General features: G+C 39.6%; 1 pseudogene; it reads left to right on the top strand.

Annotated features, from left to right (window-relative positions):
• Window positions 1–18121: 18121 nt before the first annotated feature.
• On the top strand, window positions 18122–19094 carry LOC136379952 (vacuolar protein-sorting-associated protein 36 pseudogene; annotated as a pseudogene).
• Window positions 19095–20518: the final 1424 nt, after the last annotated feature.

A 20518-nucleotide genomic window follows, 5' to 3' on the forward strand; every position in this document is an offset into this window, starting at 1 on the left:
GATGAGTCTCATTCATCACCTCCTTCACGAGAGAGCTTAGTGGAAAATTGCGGCATCCCCTGGAAAATTCTTTGTCTGAAAACTCCTTGTACTCCTCGTTGACCATATTCCTGCCTCCAAACGTGTACAGTGTTACTTGGTCAGGAATAAAATGAGTAGGCAACAAGAGAGGAATGTCTCCTCTTTAAATGCTCCCTGTTTCAAATTAGGGTAAATTATCCTCCTCTTCAATAATGAAAAAAAGAAAAGGTTTTGGTCAAGATGGCAGCACAGGTCCACATGGTACTCAAATTCTGCCACAACCACATCAAAATTACAACTAAATTACACAGAACAAACGTCCTTCAAAATCACCTTAAATCTAGCTGAATGGAAGTCCTATAACTAAGGATATAAAGGAGATACCTTGAGACTGGTAGGAGGGGCAGAGATGAAGATCTAGCTGGTCCCACACCCAGGTGTGGTGGATAAAAATCAGGAGGGCTATTCTGGCTGCACGTATCTTCCCTGAGGAGTAACTGGTCCCGGTCCCATGCCAGGTCCCCCAATCCAGGGTTAGAGTGACAGAAATACAAGTCCCCATAAGTGCTGGCTGTGAAAACCAGTGGGGTGTGTGGCTGAGTGAGATGTTGGGCTGCTGAAAACTCAGGTGTTCCTCTTAAAGGGCCCACACGGGACTTACTCAGATTCGCTCGCCCTGAACTTCAGTGCTGGGGCAGCAGCTTGAAAGGCACCGGGGACCTTACGGGGAAGAACTGAATCAATCTGGCAGTAGGATGTGAGTTGGAGGGGGGCAGCTTTCTCCCACAAAGTAATGTCAGAGGCATAGCGCCCTTGCTGACTCCTCCTCACCCCAACTCCCCACAAAACTGGCAAGTGGGGGCCATATCTGAGTCTCTGTCAACCTGGCTATCACTGATCACCCCCACCCTCTGGTGACTGCCTGAGACTCCATTCCACCCACTTTTCAGGCCAGACCAAAACCATTTGCAGTGACTTTTCCATATAAAGGGCCTGTCTTGGCTAAGGCGTCAGCTTTGACTAAAATCTCTCAAACAGGGAGCATCTGGCCTCTGCATGCTCCGTACCTCTTGCTAAGTGGCCCTAAGCCCAGCCCTAGCAGCAGCCGGCCCAGCACTAGCAGTTCACAGCTTGGCCTCTCCTGGACACCCCCAAGCCCAGGGCAACTAGCAGCCATCTGCAGACTGCTTTGTAGCTCACGCCAGGTGGCCCCGGGCAGGCCATAGGTGGTAGGTGACCTTGGCCTGCTCACCATCCGATGACTACTTGTATTTAATTTTTTCTTTTTTAAATATTTACATCCATAAAAATCACTAAAATTCCTCAGGGGAAAAAAAAACTGTCAAATAAGCAATACGCAAAATGCACACACAAGCATACATATACACCCACAGCCTAAACAATGAACATTCTAATAAAAGACTACAACGCCTCCCCATGTGAAATGTATTTTTCCTTTCTGACCCTTTCCTTCCCACTCACTTGAGAGAAGAGATCAAACAATTGATTGTGAGAGCATATGCTGGGAGCAGATGTTACCTTCTTTATTAACATAAGAGATGAATCAAGTCACAAGATGCCTAGAGCTAGAATTTTTCTTGTTCACCAGTTTTATCTGCTCATTAAAAATTTTCAGAAAAGTTTCTACAGCCGCAGAGTAGAGGGCAGAGCTGATATAGACAGGAGGTCTTTGCTGTGTAGTTTATAAAAATGAGGTCTTCAACCTATGCTTTCTGCATGCTTCGAAACTTGAGGTTAAACTTTGAGAAGATCCGCTTTTATAACAGGATTATTTGAAAGTGAAAAAAAAAATTAAGAACGAAGGAAAGAGAAGAAAACAAATGGCAAATAGTTGCTAAGTCTTGATTGAAATGAAGCTTTCTAAGATAAAAATCTTTGGGCCTGACCTGTGGTGGCGCAGTGGATAAAGCATAGACCTGGAACGCTGAGGTCACCAGTTCAAAACCCTGGGCTTGCCCGGTCAAGGCACGTATGGGAGTTGATATTTCTTGTTCCTCCCCCCTTCTCTTTCTCTCCCCTCTCTAAAATGATAAATAAAAAAACATTTTTGAAAAGACAAAAGAAGTCTTTGTTCATCACTTAATGTGCACTGACATATGGCTCAGTCCCTGTCTTCATCTTACCCTTATTCTAAATTTCCCCTCCCTTCTACTCCTCTTACCATTCTTCTGTCTTGGTCAGAGGACGGGAAGTGGCCGGCTGGCACAGCTGCACCACGTTTGCTAATAAGTGGGGAACAGGAAATTCTTTCCTCGGTATTTACTTTGGGTCAAGGAAACTATAACATAAAACTACTGTGCAAGTACTGAATTCAACCTGCACACTCTCCTGAACTGCCTTACAAACTCAGTCTAGTTCTAGTAAGAAACAGAGCTCTGAATTAGCAATTTTCAACCAGTGTTCCATGACATACTAGTGCTGCAAGAATATTTAAAAACATGCAATATTTGATTATTTAGTCAGGGGCACTGACCTCTTTTCCCCTTAGACTGTTATATTAAAAAAATTACAATAGCCAACACAAAAAATAGTCATTGAATGTGAATAAATAAAAATTATACCTTTTTTTGTCATATTGGCAAAAAAAAAATATTTGGTGTGCCTCAGAAATTTAGTAATTATTTGATTCCCAGCCAGGGCACACAGAAGAAGTGCCCATCTGCATCTCCACCCTTCCCCTTCTCCTTTCTCTCTCTCTCTCTTCCCCTCCCACAGCCAACACTCCAGTGGAGTGAAGTTGGCCTGGGAGCTGAGGACGGCTCCATGGCCTCCACCTTAGATGCTAGAATGGCTCTGGTTGCAATGTAACAATGGCACTGATGGATAGAGCATCGCCCCCTGGTGTGCATGCTGAGTGGATCCTGGTGGGGCGCATGTGGGAATCTGTCTCTGTCTGCTTCCCCGTTTCTTACTTCAGAAAAATACAAAAAAAAAAAAAAAAGAAAGAAAAGAAAAGAAATTTAGTAATTAGTTTACGTGGACCCTTAGATAAAATGGTTGAAAGTCGCTGCCCCACATCAAACACTTAAGTTTGGTTTATGTTAAAATTAACATACACACACACACAAATTAACATACACAGGTCTTTCCAGTTGCTGGTTCAGATGGGTTAGTCTGAAGGTTCTCATTTGTATAATTTTGCACTTTGGAACAGGGCATGTTTCTTCTCTGACAGATGGCTAATATTGCTAAGCTGTCTTCCCATTTAGACCTACTAGAATTGTAAAGATGTCATCAGATATGTACTACACTTATTCATATTAAAGCATCATTTTTATTTATTTTTTTAACATTTTATTTATTCATTATAGAGAGGGAAGAGAGAAAGAGAGAGAGAGAGAGAGAGAGAGAGAAGGGGGGAGGAGCAGGAAGCATCAACTCCCATATGTGCCTTGACCAGGCAAGCCCAGGGTTTTGAACTGGCAACCTCAGCATTTCCAGGTTGACGCTTTATCCACTGCACCACCACAGGTCAGGCTAAACCATCATTTTTAATGTATTTTCTATATGCTATTTTCCAGAGATTTAATTAATATACTTGAGACCTAGAAAAGATAACTAACTTGTCCAAAGGTGGATTAAGGTTATGTGTGAGACTTGAGGTTTATGTAAGAGTGGATTGCAGAAAAAGAATACAAAATAATTAATAATAAAATTAAATACCTCGGAAAAATGAAAGGAATTATGGGAAACTAGAAACTAAAAACTGCAAATAGTACAAAACTTATAAACATAAAATGTTAATAACCATATGAATAATGGCTGACACACTAGTGACCCTGTGCCTTTGTGTCATCATGTTGGATAAGTCAATGCAGTGATAGGAAGGTATTTCTGAAAGTCACTTCACAGTGGAATACCACCCAACTATTCACAAAAATGGCTGCCAACCACATAAATATATCCCATGTCACTTAAACTCAATCGCTCCTCAACTCAATTTCCTCTTGCCAGATCCAAAAACTGACAATAACTACCAGAATCTGGCTGAATAAGAGGATAGTCTAACAGAGAGAAATTTAGAATAGAAAGAAGCCATAATTTTAGCAAATTATGGTTAAAATATCCCCCTTCTGCAAATTTTATAGACATACAATCAAGTGACCACATCGATAAGGCCTCTTGCAGGAGTGATGAGTTCTCAAATATACCTTCCTCAGTTTCCTAGTCATCTGCCTTGGATTTGCTTATAGTCAGATAATTAGCCGCAGGGCCCAGACTAAAACTGTACCTTGATACACAGTTTCACACAGACATGAAACTCCACGTAATAGAGTAATAGGGCTAGAGGTAAAGCTGTATGTGTTTGTGTGGGGCCAGCTACCCAATGAAGGATCTATACAGAGCCTAACTAATGGTTTTTTAATCCTAAAAAAAAAATATGGAAGTTAAAGTGTGCAATAGTTTATATTCATCAGAAAAAGTACCTACTTTGTGGGTTGTGGATAAATAAAGCTATAGTTGAATATCCTATTAGACATTATATTAAGAAGGTAGGTTGGAACTTGTTCTTTTGTAAATTAATTTGCCAGGGATGTGCTTCTTGGGAAATCGGACAAGTTTTGGAACTGTACTGAGGTTGCAAATCATCATCTCTCTGTTGACAAAATATCCAAAATGTGGAATCAACTCGTTAATAAAGCCATGTACAGACAAGTATGGATGTTCCTTTTCTATCTTGCTACTCCCAAACCCATTCGCTCCCGCTGTCTTAAATAAAAGAATATCTCATTAGGGACAATTGGTTCCGCGCAATGATAAGAATCCATGACAGAGGCCATGGGAGGTGGGTTAGATCCTAAAATAGGGATCAGAGTAGGACAGAATGGAGGAGAATAAACCCTTCAGCCACATGCAGTGACCTGGAAAGGCTAAAGCAAAATCTTCAGTGTTCTGAGGAACGTGAATGAAAAGAAGAGGATTAATGCGGATAATCCTGTCACACAAAAGCCTACCACCTACAATCAAATGGGGGCGCAGTCAGAGGCTCTCTTCCAGAACTAGACCCGGAGCGTTGCGGAAATGGAAACCGATGAGCTGGTTTGCTCCAAATTTGCCATGGTGCCTGCGAAAGAATATGGGCTCTCAAAGAATCTTACCGGCTCTCAGAATTTTACTACAATTTGAAGGGTTGATTTTATATCATTTCTAAGAATTTGAGTGTTGTACAATCAGTCTCCTTCTGAGTTTCTATAGTGTTAAGTTTATATACGAAACGCACTTGAAGGAAACAGCAGAAAGGTGACTTGGATGTCTGAATTTTATTACGGATAGGAAGTTGATCTTTATTTTTAAGGGTAATCCGAGCATTTCTGTAGTTGTAATTTCCTGTTTATTTCTTATTGACAACGTTCAGAGAAATATTCTTCCCATTAGACCACTATAAACGTACGATCAATTCTTGTGTGGAAAGGGCTCTGATCATTTGGTGCCCCTGTCTTACGTTTCCTTTCTGTCCTCTTACCGGCACATGGTGTTTCAGTCAAAAAGGATGAAGTATCTAATATAAACAAATTATATGAGTGGTTTTAAAGACTCTTGTACTCTAAAAAATTGAGATTAATCTATAGATTTTTATCTCGTAAACTTTCTGTCATCTAACAAAGTAAATTATGCAGATTTGTTTCCATAAGACTTGTAATGTCATTTATCTTACTAATTTCCATGGTGCTTATTTTAAAAGAAATAAACAATGGAATTGTTTCATCTAATCATAGAAGACATAGTTCATCCAATTAACTATAATGGCATTTTTTTTCTCCTCGTATTTCATATCAATAAGTTAAATCAGAATTGTACCTGGGTAACTTATTCTCTGGTAATTTAAAAACAAAATAATAAAAAAAAGAGTAAAGTAAATTTAAGTTCAACCTGTAGACAAAAGACAGTTTGTTGTAGGGAAAAGACCATCGGTTTGGGTGCCAGTCAAACTTGGATGCTGAATTAACAGGCAAGAGGGTTTAGAAGTTTTATATTTGTTTGTACTGCCTTTTGACTTATTAATATTTAAATGATCATATATTTTTATTTTCAGGGCTGCTAACTATGCAAAAGTAGAAGTGAGAAGGGCATGAATCTATGACAGTGCCACAAAACAAGCAAGTTCCTGAACATTTCAGCTGTGAGTGTTTGGATTCATGAACAGCGGGAAGAGCATGCAAGCATTTAACAGCTACCCGCAGGGCAACCTGGTACAGATAATATGCAAGCAAACACAGTGAGCAAGAATATGTCATAGCGGCCACAGATCAAAGGTTTGCTCTGGAATCTTAGTCAGCCATGTCTTGGGATAAGAAATAAAAATTATATGGTCATATCTGAAAAGAAATCAGGCCAAAATAACCCAAATAAGCAACAATGTGCACAAACCAGACCACCTACGTCTCCCTGGCCAGCTGTTCTCTTAATAAGTCTACAGGGCTCTAAAGATCAGAGGCTGGGAGGCTTCCCTTAATTCTTCTTAATGACAATGACTCATTGCAGGGACATAAACGCTAGGGCAAAAAAGATAGAAATCAGGAGAAAACAGGTCTGTCATTATGTTTCCAATGAAGTTTGAGTTTATGATCTTGACAAAATGGTCAAAGTTATATGAGATTTTGATGGTAATGAATGTAAAACTAGAGGAAGATTTATGGAATGAGAGATGAGGGAAGCTGTGGCTTGCTGGATAATAGACTCAATTAAGATTCAGAAAAAAATATACATGTAAAGATCATCTTTGTATAATCCTAAATTTACAAGACACTTTCATGGTTGATAAGGAGTTAGGGAAATGAGGTCCTAGGAAACTGTCCAGAAACAATTTGGGACCCAGAAGAAGAAATAATTTAGAAATCTCAGTGAAAGTACTATAGAAAAGTACAAAGCAGTGATCTAGAAAGGCAGAAATGTCACTTGGGATTCCAGGTTTGAACCAGGACTATGGACTATATACAGGCACCAGTGGTACATTGGAGGAATTTGATATTGGGTACGGAAGCTTCTGGTTCACTAGTTTTCATTAGCAGTGAATAGCTTTGGCTTATTCGAGAGTTAAATGGTATTTTCATAATCTATGTTGTCATCCCTCAGTTAAAAATTGTAAGGCATAATTTTTGTCTCATCCTTCAGTTTTTTTCTAACCCTAATAAATGAATGTGTCTGATTTAACTACTTGACTATCATGGAGGAATCCTAGTGAGTATTTAAAGTTATATTGGTCTCCATGCTTCCTGTGGGATTTTGTTATTTGGGCAAATACATAATTTCTCTCTTCTTATCAATCTCACACAACTCTCTTAAAATTTTGTGATTTTAAGTAAAGCTACTTGATTATTGTTTTGAGATTTGAATTAAAGCTTTAAATTTTTGGCAATTATATTTTTGTTTTCATTATGTAAAAATCTGTCGGCTTTGTTGACAAGTGGTTTATAAAACTTGCATCAAGTGTTTATTTTTATCCATGCTTCCTGCCTCTAATCTCTCTGATTTATAAAAGCAATGATTATACAACCAAGAAGAGAATAATTATGTTAAATCTAAAAAAAAACTGTCCACTCTCTTCTAAATATCCTTGTAAGTCTGAACCATTTTTCATTTTACATTGAAGACATCTTTTTCTGAATCTTTTATTATTTGGGACACTTGTTTAAATAAAGATTACAGATCCCACCATAATCAACTTCCCATGTAATTCTCACTATGAGCCAAATTTGGGAAACATTAATTCATACATCATTGTCTTACCCTGTACACTGAGACCAAATAAATTAGTAGGATACCTTTTGCAAATGTAATCTTTGCAGAATCTATTTTATCAATAGTGGCATTTGTGTACTTGATTTATCTAGAAAATTTGGTCTAGTGATAGACCTTATTGAGAATGAGTTTCAATGGAATCTATAACATAACTCTACTATCCAGTGGGAACACTTTCATTTAAAAATTTTAGTAGCTAGAAGTCTCCAGTATGGTGAGTGATTACAGCTGCGAATTAGAGCTGCAACCGCTCAGTACTGAGACAAGCATCTCATGACCATATGCAGAAAAACTTCTGAAAACTTTCAAAAAAATAAATTAATTAGAATGCAGCTGAAAAGTGTCCTGATTTCTTTTTGCTCAAATTAGATTAAGAGATTAAAATATAATTTAAGGTAATATCTATTATAGATATTTATAAATATACATATATTTTATATCAATAAGTTTAAGATGAAAGACTAAGACATGGTATCCTTATGTATATGAATACCTCAAGGTTTAGGAGACATGCATTTCTTCTCATGTTAAAGAATATAGTATGGACTACTGCTTGAGTTGAATTCATCTTACATCATCATCCCTTGTCTACCTCCTACCCCAAGATATTCTTAAGACAATACATATTTAAAAGTTCCAAGATATTTTGAGCTGGATCAGAATTTAGGCAAATTGCTGACATTGATAAGCTCCCCAAATCCATATTCACATCATTAGTGTCTTTTCCTTCTCTAGCACTGCATTATTTATTACTGAAAACCTATATCTAACTCCCAAAACCTGAACTGTCATATTTACAAATGCACAAACAAGCAGTGGCATCTCTCAAATATGTGTCTCTAACAATTGCTCTAGCATGCAGGGCCACACCTAGTTTAGTACCAGGGACCATTTTTCCTTCTCATCCAAATCAAAACTTTTCTGTAACAACTAGTAGAAAGGTAAAAGACTTAATGGAGGGCAGTGGCATCAGGTGATCAAATCAATAGAAAATAACTCTCACAGAAATGTAGATAATACTTGTCTATCAACACAGACATTTAGAAGTTGATTTTATTTCAATAAAAGTAGTGCTTACCATATATCACTCACTGTTTTAAATACATAAAAAATGGTAACATTTAATTCTAAGAACAAGCCCATTGCTATCATCCCTATTTTACAATTATTTTTTCTTCTTTTCCAAGTGAAAGGAGGGGAGATAGAGAGACAGACTCCTGCAAGAGCCTCAGGCGGGATCCACCAGCAATCCCTTTCTGGGGCTGATGCTTTGCCCAACTAGGACCATGCCCAAAACTGAGCTATCTTTAGTGTATGAGGCGGAGGCTCCATGGAGTCATCCTCAGTACCTGGGGCTGATGTGCTTGAACCAACTGAGCCATGGCTGTGGGAGGGAAGGGGGGGGGAAAGATAGGGGTGGAGAAGCAGATGGTCACTTCTGTGTGCCCTGCCCGGGAATCAAACCTGGGACATCTGCATGCCTAGCCGACACTCTACCACTGAGTCAACCGGCCAGGGCCTATTATCCTTCTTTTACAAATGAGACAGAGATAATTAAGAAAATGACGCAGAATAACAGAGTCACTAAGTGATAGAGCCAGGATTTGAACCTAGGAAAAATGGCTTCCGATCTGAGCTTTGATAGCTACAAAATATTGCCTGTCATGAGACTTTTTAATACCACCCAAAATTAATGGCACAACTCTTCCACCTAACCATAGAGGGTTGGATGGCCTTCTAACAAGCTCAAGGTGTCTCAGGATATCAGGTCACTAGTAACACTTGGTGTGCACCCCTGTCCTTCCCATCTACACAAGATGAAACCACACACAGACTACAAGAACTGTAATGTCATAATGATCTCTTTTCCCCTCGTGATCTTTCTCCACAAACTTTGAGAAAATCACATATTGAAAGAAAACACTTTCAAGTCACATATCAGCCACCTAATCTTTAAAGAAACTGTCCTATGGAAAAATGACTCATTGTGATCTTCGGCCTCTGCCCCAGGCGCTGGAGCGGCTCTGGTCGCAACAGAGCGACGCCCCAGAGGGGCAGAGCGTCGCCCCCTGGTGGGCGTGCCGGGTGGATCCCGGTCGGGCACATGCGGGAGTCTTACTCTCCCCATTTCCAGCTTCGGGGGGGAAAAAAAAATGACTCATTGTGATCAAGCTTGTGCAGTTTAAAAAAAAAATTGGAACAAGAGCTCACCAATAGCCATCTAGTTCTTACTGAAATTAGTACTTGCTGCTAATTCTTTGGTCATCGGGTCCCTTCTTAGAGATTTAAATTGACTTGCCACACCCTCAAAGGCATGGTTTCTTACCATTTTATGGTCTTGGTCCCATTTGCAAAACATATAAAAAGCATAGATCCTCTCTTCAGAAAGATACATATAGAGGGCCAAAGTTGTCTGCAACATTTGTAGATATCACTTCCTCCCCTTACCATGGCCAATAATGAAATGTCTTTTTTAATTTGAGATTGCAATTTGAAGATACTTTTTTTTGGTTTTGTTTTGTTTTTTAATAACCTTGACTTCTTTTATAAAGACATCATTGAGCACTGGTGACTCTAGTCATAAATTTCAATATTGGTTTTTTGTGTTTTCTCAGAAAAGTTACCTTAAATAATATCTTTCTTTCTAAGTACATTCTCACTTACATTTTCTACAATTGCAAAAGCTGTGACAATGTTTTGCTAACTTGGAGAAAATCTAATAATATATATATTTATATATAGATAAAGAATCTGTGCATTAATACATATTTGTTAACTGAATAAATACCTTACATATTTTTCACAATTTGCAACAATTTAGCTTAGTAATGCTACAGTAATTTAAGTAAACTTTAAGCAATAACTCTTTTGCAATTAACAATGAGGATCCATATATAAAAGCTATATAACTAAACCTATGGCTATTGCAAAAGATAAACATGAAAGATAAACTAAGTCAAAGGGAATGTAAAGAAAGAAATTTAGTCTGATTCATCTTAAACAGAGATTATTCTCTCGGTCAAATCTTGCTATATATTATCACCATTTTCTTGGTGAGAAGATGAAAAGATTATACCAAATTGATTGAATACTGTCTATTATTTAACTAAATAATGTTTACTTGGTTAATTCTATCATAAATTATAACAATCTCTTAATCTAAATACAGATATAAGATCCATAACCAATCTTTTGATTGTTTTTATGAAATCTCAAGTTAAGAAACTGCTCCATAAACAAAAATTAAACAATTTGATTCAAAAATGGGTAGAGTTGCCTGACCAGGTGGTGGCACAGTGGATAGAGCCTTGGACTAGGACATGGAGGACCCAAGTTTGAAACCCCAAGGTCGCGGGCTTCAGTGCAGTCTCATCTGGTTTGAGCATGGGCTCACGAGCTTGAACTTGGAATCATAGATGTGACCCTATGGTCGCTGGATTGAGCTCAAAGCTCACTGGCTTAAAGCCCAAGGTCGCTGGCTTGAGCAAGGGGTTACTCGCTCTGCTGAAGCCCCCGGTCAAGGCACATATGGGAAAGCAATCAATGAACAACTAGCAGTGGTAGTCAACCTGGTCCCTACCGCCCACTAGTGGGCATTCCAGCTTTCATGGTGGGTGGTAGTGGAGCAATCAAAGTATAAATAAAAAGATAGATTTAACTATAGTAAGTTTTTTTATAAAGATTTATTCTGCCAAACTTAGTGAAAATCCGACATAAAGTACTTGGTAAGTAATTATTATTATGTATATATGCTTTAACTTGCTGTAACTCTGCTTTATAAATTTAAAAAGCAAAGTTACTTCCCTACTTTATAAATCACCATTACTGTGGAACCGGTGAGCAGTTAGAAAATATTACTACTAACAGAGATACAAAAGTGGGCGGTAGGTATAAAAGGGTTGACTACCCCTGAACTAAGGTGTCGCAATGAAAAACTGATGATTGATGCTTCTCATCTGTCTCCCTTCTTGCCTGTCTGTCCCTCTTTCTGTCCTTCTCTCTGTCCCTATCTCTTTTGCTTAAAACAAAAAATGGGCAGAGCTTCTGATGAGATGCATTTCCAAAGAAGACATACGGATATCCTACAGATGTATAAAAAAAGTTCTCAACATCAGTAATCATCAGGGAAATGCAAAGAAAGTCACAGTGAAACACTCCCCACACCTGTTAGAATGGCCATTAGCCAAAACAAAGAAATAAGTGTTGGGGAGGAAGTAGAGAGAAGAGAACCCCTGTTCACTCTAGGAACGGAAATCGGTGCAGCCACTGTGGAAAACTGTTTAGATGTTATTCAAAGTTTAAAAATGCAACTGTCCTATGATCCATCACTTCTATGTCCAGGTATTTATCCAAATGAATTGAAAACACTAACTTGAAACAAAAGATGTGTAGCCATGATTACTGCAGCATTATTTATAATAGCCAAGATAGAGAAGCGACCTAAGCACCTCAGGATGGATGAGTGGATAAAGAAAAATGTCATAAACACGCTCCCAATGGAATATTATTCAGCCATTAGAAAGAAAGAAAACTTGCCCTTTGCAGCAACATGGATGAAACCTGAAGGTGGATGCTGAGAAAAGTAAGTCAGACAGAGAAAGGCTAACTCCAACTGATGTCACATATACAGAATCAAACACAATACCGAGCGTGTAGAGAGAGAGAGCACAGAGTGGTGGTTGCCAGAAAAGGGGGTTATGGGTAATTATAGGTAAAAGGGGTTAAAAAGTAAAAACTTCCAGCTATAGAATAAGTAAGTCATAGGGATGCTTTTTTAAAAAAAAAAAAAAAAAGGAAAAGAAACTGCTTTGTGTTTCATTATAAATGGATATTGGAATGGGATGGCCTCTTCTTAATGAGTACACTGAGTTTCTGGGAAATCATTTGAGTGAATAGAGGTGAGTACTGATTCTGAGCACTGTCGTGGGTACATTTGTTTTGTCTTATCTGTGCCATACAGTACAAGACCTAGAAGACACACAGAGCACCCTTATGTCTGGGAAGAGGCCATCAGATAGGTTCACACTGTTCTCATTGCCAAGTTATAGACCTCTGCTCACTTGCTTCATCCCTGCTCACAGCAGAAGCTGTTGGGAGACGTATGCTGTGTAGGAAAAGTCTCTTCTTTTTGCAGATCTGTCAGTTCTTTCTTATTTGAAACTTAAAACCTCAGTATAAGAGAAATGTGAGTTAAGTATTCTCCAGGCAACTCTATTAAATAATCATGCAAAATATGAGTGTCAATGTGAGGCCTTTCCGCCTTCGGCGCTCAGTTCTCACCCACACTAAAGTCTCCCACTAGAACGACATTTGTCCGGTTGGCCCACCTCTGCTGCCTCTGCTCCTCTGACTACTCTTTTGTCTTCTAAAAGGCTGAACACACCACGGAAGCACTGCTTTCTCTCCTCCCACTGACATCAAGCCAGTGCCATTCCAAAACCTTACCATGACGTTGAGCTAAGAAAGAGAAAGGAGACAGCCATCCATAACACAGAAATAAAATTGACTTCTGAGATCAATAGAAATGATAATTAAGCTGTGGAGAGTTATCCATCTTAGAGCTTTTCCATTTCTCAAATATTTAAATGATGACTTAGCAATACGGCTTTCACTTCATCAGCGTCTCTGCGGAAATTGGAAATTACAGTATGTGATACAATTAAAATGTATATCCACAAGCACTCAGAATAATCATGGCTAATTGGAAATTATGAATCATTAAAATGTCATGGTTTTCTGTCAGTATGTGTGCAAGCACATTCCTGTCTTCTGACTCCCCAATCCAATCTCAGTAAATCTAGGCAGGTACATTTGTTTCAATATTTCTATTAAGCCCTTCCATTAAGTAAATTACCATTACAGCCGAAGTTTAAAGGTTATCTGGGCTAGCAAACTACTCAACATAGCTAATATGTATAATTAGCTATGGTGAGATTCCACATTAAACTTTTCCACTGCTAGTAAATTGTCAAAAACAAATCGTTTATGCAGGCTTACCAGGATTGCTACAGTGGTCCTGGTGGGCTTTAGGATGTCTTTTTTAGATTTTTATTTATTCATTTTAGAGAGCAGGAAGAATGAGAGAGAGAGAGAAGAAGAAGAAGGAGGAGGAGGAGGAGGAGGAGGAGGAGGAGGAGGAAACATCAACTCCCATATGTACCTTGACCAAGAAAGCCCAGGGTTTCGAACCAGCGACCTCAGCATTCCAGGTCGACACTCCCTCCACTGCACCAGCACAGGTCAAGCCTAGGATGTCTTTATTATAATAAAATTCCAAAGCTTTTTCTTGTATACATAATTAATTTAAAGGTTGAGTAAATAATCACTCAAATACGTGTAACTTCAGTGTTTCTGAAACAATGTTTGCAATGCTCGACAGGAAAAGTGGAGGTATAAAAGAAGAGAGTCAAGTAAAATTGAATTAAAACTATGATTTCACCCTGGCCGGTTGGCTCAGTGGTAGAGCATCGGCCTGGCGTGCAGGAGTCCCGGGTTTGATTCCCGGCCAGGGCACACAGGAGAGGCGTCCATCTGCTTCTCCACCCCTCCCCCTCTCCTTCTTCTTTGTCTCTCTCTTCCCCTCCCGCAGCCGAGACTCCATTGGAGCAAAGATGGCCCAGGCACTGGGGATGGCTCTGTGGCCTCTGCCTCAGGCGCTAGAATGGCTCTGGTTGCAACAGAGCAATGCCCCAGAGGGACAGAACACCGCCCCCTGGTGGGCATGCCGGGTGGATCCTGGTCGGGCACATGCGAGAGTATATCTGACTGCCTCCCCGTTTCCAGCTTCGGAAAAATGAAAAAATAAAAAATAACAAACAAACAAACAAACAAAAAAACCCTGATTTCTTTTTGAAAATTTAAAAGCATGTTTTGTTGTATTTTTACAAAAAGTTCAGAATAAACTTAAAAGAAAAAAATAACTTCTATAAAATGTATATGTTCAAAGAGACTATATTTCAGCCATATTCTAAGAGAACCTCAGTTGTCCAAGTTTTATATTAAATTCTTCCTATAGAAGAAAGAGTAGGGTAAGGCATTTGAGGAAAGTGAGCCACCGAATAGGTCTTCTCTCCAATTGCCAACAGAGTCCACATGCTCTGCTGTCCGTGTCCAGCCAGAATACTGGCAGAATTCATGCCGGTGACGCTACTTTCTCAGATAGAACCACTGAAGCAGAGGGGGTAATGACGTGAAGGGAACCGTTGACCCTGGACCTGTCCTCTGGAAAGAAACTGCTAGCATTCATACATTCATAATCCAAAGAAAGGCTTCAGACCTCTCCCCTTATGAAAAGGTGATAAGCATGCTCCAAAGACTAAATGGAATATATTTCCAGAGGAATCCAACTTGAGTAGAAAAAAAAAAAATCTTGATGTGATACAGCAAAGTTTTAAGAAACTAGCGGGTGGTGAGACAGGATTGAGTGCAAGAAATGACTGGTGGTAATTGGCATGTATGTGTGTACGTTTCTAATTATAATTGTATCCGCAGGTACAGACGGAACCCCACTGCTCACGCATAAAATATTCTCCAGCTGATGCGAAATCGGCATCTCCGTTATTAAGCTGTTGTCTCTCAGTTTCACATGCACCCCTTTAACCTCTTCTTTGCAAGACTGAAAGCGGAGAGTCTACAAACGTCGTTTCTGCTTTGTTGGCAGGAAACTTGTTAGGCTTTGCCAGTCAGAGCTATAGGAAGGAGACTGGAAAACTGGAGGAAGAAGAAAGAACTCCTCAGTGATGTGTATTATATTTTTCTTATCATCGTTACTTTAGCAATCAGTCTTCATCCTTGGAGTGGCATCTGGCACCTGTTTCCAGTTTATGTTTTCACATCCAAGCATAAACCACAGCATGGTCCCTCAAAGACACCAGCATCCAGGGACCAACAGTCCTTTGTTGAAGTTCTGGCTCCCTGCAATACAGGAACCCCCTCTTAACTTCTATGTTCTAATAATCCAACATCCTTTTGGGGAGAGGGTGCCCCCTGCCATCGAGATGTTAGGGTCTTCTTGCAGTTTTCATCCCTACTACACCTCAGTGCTTCATGTATCTGTCCTGTCTTCTAGAACCTGTTTAATCCTCTGCATTAAATTCTTTTTGTGAAAATAATTGGTGTCATTTTCTGACTGAACCCTGACTAATAAGGTATGTAAACCACTCTTTCAATACTGATGTTTGCAGGCTTGGTCTGTAATTTATGATTCTGTCTTGGTGAACATAAAATGTCTGTCTAGCATCCTTTTCTTTGAAGACCAGCCCACTGATAATGTTTTGGTTCTAGTGAGCGTAGTGGTGCTATCAAAGATGGTGCCCCATCTTCATTATAAGAGTGAATTCAAGACCGAGGTTGACCAATCAGATCTTCCCTATCTTCTGCTATGAAAATTGGTTTAGAGATGGACACGGGATGTAGCTGGGCCAATCACAGTGTACCCTAAGGATTTTTTATTAGAGTTGTTGGTGTTATGGTCATCATATGAGGAATATTGTGGACACTAGCTTTCAACTTTCTTACATAGTACTTTCATATGCAGTCGATGAAAATGAGACAAACAAAATTGACACACAGAGAGAGATTGCAACACACAGACAGAATGAACTCCATTTGAACTATTAGATTCAGTCATCTGGCCATAGGTTACTGCACCTCCTCAGACATTTCTATAACTTGAAAACAAAAGTTGTCTAATGTGCACCAGCAAGAGTCATGCAAAGGACTAAAGAAACATTAGTATTGGTTAAAAAAAAAAGAATACTTTTGCTAAAATGGCCGGAAAATGTACACTAAAGTATTATAGCCTCTGCAATCAAGCTCCATTTACTTTTATTATTTAAAAGCCAAGAAAAATATAATAATGTGTAGGAGGCTAGTGAAGACTGTTTTGCTCACCATTGAAATCACCAAAAAACATCCTCTATGGGTTATTGATTTTGTATGTTTTAAAAGTGTATTATTAATTAATATTTGCAAAACTGATTAAAATCCAGACTTGCTCAAGAATCCTTCCAAGATAACACATTCTTAGTTTTACATGCTTCATGTAACCCACTGCTAACCATTAGAGAATCACATGCCTTCATGAGCAACTATTATGAGATAATAAACAAGTTAGAACCACTGAACCAAATTTTAAAAGCACCAAGCTTTAGAAGTCCTTCCAGTACTTGAATTTTCAATACACACTCTTGTCAAGGTAAACGGTTACTTCCTATGAGCCACTCATTCTAAAAGCTGATGGTCTGTTTCCCTTCACTGGAACTAGAGCAACAAAGAGATGAAGAGAAAAGTTCAGGATTACTTTTGATTTCCTTTCTGGGATGATTATTTCTTTTTCTAGTCTCAGAAAGAAACCTGCTCCATCTATGAGAGAAACTTCTTCCTTCAGAGCATATGCAGCTTGACACGAGATTTCTAAGTCATCCTAAAGAGACAGACTCCAAGAAGTTAGACCTCAATTCTGACTGCTCTTTTCACCACTAAAAACACCGCATCCACAAAAGAATCTTTCAGCTTGCTCGGACTGTATTTACAAAATCTGAAAGTTGCTCCTACAGGATCACCATCTTAAAAGGCAAGAGGGGTTTGCAATCCAGTAGTAAATGACACATTTCTCAATCTTGGGTTAGAAATGTGCAGATTGGCACCTAGTTGGTTAGTTCAGTTGGTTAGAGCATCCTCTAAACATGCTGAGGTTGTGGGTTCCATCCCTAGTCAGGGTACACACAAGAATCAACCAGTTGGGAGAGTTTAGAGCCAACCTGGCTGAGAAACTATAAACCATTTTGTGTGGACCAGTGGCCTTCTGGAGATCAAGGAGACCCTGGTGACCCTATAGCCAGGGGATGCACATCTAATTTGATGCTGGGCAGCCCTGGCCGGTTGGCTCAGTGGTAGAGCATCGCCCTGGAGTGCAGAGGTCCCAGGTTCAATTTCCGGCCAGGGCACATAGGAGAAGCGCCCATCTGCTTCTCCACCCCCCTCTCCTTCCTCTCTGTCTCTCTCTTCCCCTCCCGCAGCCAGGGCTCCATTGGAGCAAAGATGGCCCGGGCGCTGGGGATGGCTCCTTGGCCTCTGCCCCAGGCGCTAGAGTGGCTCTGGTCGCAGCAGAGTGATGCCCCGGAGGGGCAGAGCATCGCCCGCTGGTGGGCAGAGCGTTGCCCCTGGTGGGCGTGTCGGGTGGATCCTGGTCAGGTGCATGCGGGAGTCTGTCTGACTGTCTCTCCCCATTTCAAGCTTCAGAAAAATACAAAAATAAAAAATAAAAAAAAAAATAAAAAAATAATTTGATGCTGGGACCCTCCATCTTGGTACACATCGACCAATTTGGAGAGATCAGAAAAATCAGGGATGCATGGCCATTCTTCTTTCGCAAACTGTGTTCATTGAAGGACATGTGACTGGAATTGGGAAAAATGGAGAGATAATGGTTCATCTTCACCCAGCTCCTCAGAGCAAAGAGCTTGGTCCATTCCAGAGTAGAAAGAACTAAACCAAATTCTCCTTTGCAGAACGTGGCCTGATTGAGTTTTACAGATGTGTACCAGAGGAAATGACACAGAGAAGATGGGAGAATATGCCAGTTTCCCGGTCATTCCAAACAAATAGAGGGCCCCAGCCAGGAAGCACGAGGGCTGTAGGAATTATAGGTATGGAAAGGAAACTGGAAGAAAAAAGAAATGAAACTGGCAACCACCTTTCGGAGGCCTTTGAAGACCTCAGCAAACTAACAATCAAGGCTAAAGAAATGGTAGAATTATTAAAATCAATTGGTATAATAAGATTAAAGACAAGCAAGGTGACATCACAGAAGATGAGACCATCCGGTTTAAATCCTATTTGCTGAGCATGGGGACGGCTAGCGCAGTTATCAGGGAAACCTGTGGCTCAGGACATAGTCCCACACGCAGCTGGCTAAACAGCGGCTGGAGTATTGCAGACACCTGTAGAGGACAGAGGGGCATCACGTCACCCATGGAGGTGCACTGTTTAGTAAAACGAGCTCCAGGAGTGGAATCGCTCTCACGAGAAGATTTAGTGAATTTGTGCAAGATCCTTGAGGCTCTGAGATTTTTTACAGTGACGTCATGGTGATTGAGCCTCAGTCCCACAAGGAGGAGGAAATGGTGGGCTTGAAGATGATTTTGGAAAAGAGTCCCCTAACATCAGAAGAGTTTGTCAAGCTTGTGGGAATGTCTGTCCTCCTGGCTAAAGAAAGGTTGCTTCTTGAAGAGCAGATGGGCCGTCTTTGCTGAGCTGATTCAGTGGAAGGCTTGCGGTTTTACCCAAATTTACTTATGACAGGGAGCTAAGGGTTTGTTTGTTTGTTTTTGTATTTGAAGTACTTCTTATCCATGTACTTGCATCAGGTAGAGCAGGGGTAGTCAACCTTTTTATACCTACCGCCCACTTTTGTATCTCTGTTAGTACTAAAATTTTCTAACCGTCCACCGGTTCCACAGTCATGGTGATTTATAAAGTAGGGAAGTAACTTTACTTTATAAAATTTATAAAGCAGAGTTACAGCAAATTAAAGCATAAAATAATAATTACTTACCAAGTACTTTATGTTGGATTTTCACTAAGTATGGCAGAATAAATCTTTATAAAACAACTTACTATAGTTAAATCTATCTTTTTATTTATACTGTGATTGCTCCGCTACCGCCCACCATGAAAGCTGGAACGCCCACTAGTGGGCGGTAGGGACCAGGTTGACTACCACTGCTGTAGAGGTTGTATGACATGGAGTGAAGAGTAAACCCTGATCAACTGAGAATTCAGTGGAACGTTGATGTATAACAGAAAACCCTCTTAATTTCTCCCTAAATATTATGGTCTAGGAAGTTGATTTAGGATAAATATAGGAAAATATCAAAAAAATGAATGCCAATGTGAATTTGAAGTCATGCTACAGTTGTATAGAACACCCCCTGCCTCGTTTAACTTGAAATATGATGGATTTTAACATGGTCATTAAATCTACCCATTTTTAAAAGAAGTTTAGTTCATTGGGGAAGAAAAAGAGAAATTGCATATTTGAACAGGTTAGGTTATTATTTGGGTGTGACAGCGATTCACTAAATTATAAATAATTATAATACTTTATTTCCCTGAGTCTATGTTGTGATGACAGATCCCTTAATTCCCTCACTGCTCAGCCTCAGGTTTGTGTTGGGGAAAAGTCCGTCTGACCAAGTCTTGCAGGCGAGCGTGTAAGCTGGTTTGTACGTCACACCTCTCTTTGGGCTGAGCAGCCCATTAACTATTGTTCTGCAATTGATTCATTAAAAATATTCAACTTAACCTATATTTACATATAAAATGATACATCTCATTGCATCCATCACCTGTGCCCTGCTTTCAACCTGTATTCTACTCCTTTGACTCTCACAGACCGTAAAAAATACTAAGATGACTGCTTTGAGCTGGCGTGACCAAATCTTATATTTTCAGTTTGCCCCATGGTCATAAAAAAAAATAGGATTTTTTCTCTAATCTTGAAGGTATTCATGGCAATTTTCTGTTCTCTAACTGGTCCATGAATATATTTAGTTACTTATGGGAACTCTTTGATTTTAGTTGTTATTATTTTTATGTTTTTTCTGTCATTGCAGGAGAGAGCTGCATTATAACTTGAAATTCTCCTAGCATCACAACAAAAATATTTACCGATGACTTTTCAATTTAATGGAGGCTAATATTTTTTAAATCAAAAAGTGTTGAGTCACAAGAA

The sequence above is a fragment of the Saccopteryx leptura genome, chromosome 8 (assembly GCF_036850995.1).
Source record: "Saccopteryx leptura isolate mSacLep1 chromosome 8, mSacLep1_pri_phased_curated, whole genome shotgun sequence".
In the NCBI taxonomy this organism is placed as follows: Eukaryota; Metazoa; Chordata; class Mammalia; order Chiroptera; family Emballonuridae; genus Saccopteryx; species Saccopteryx leptura.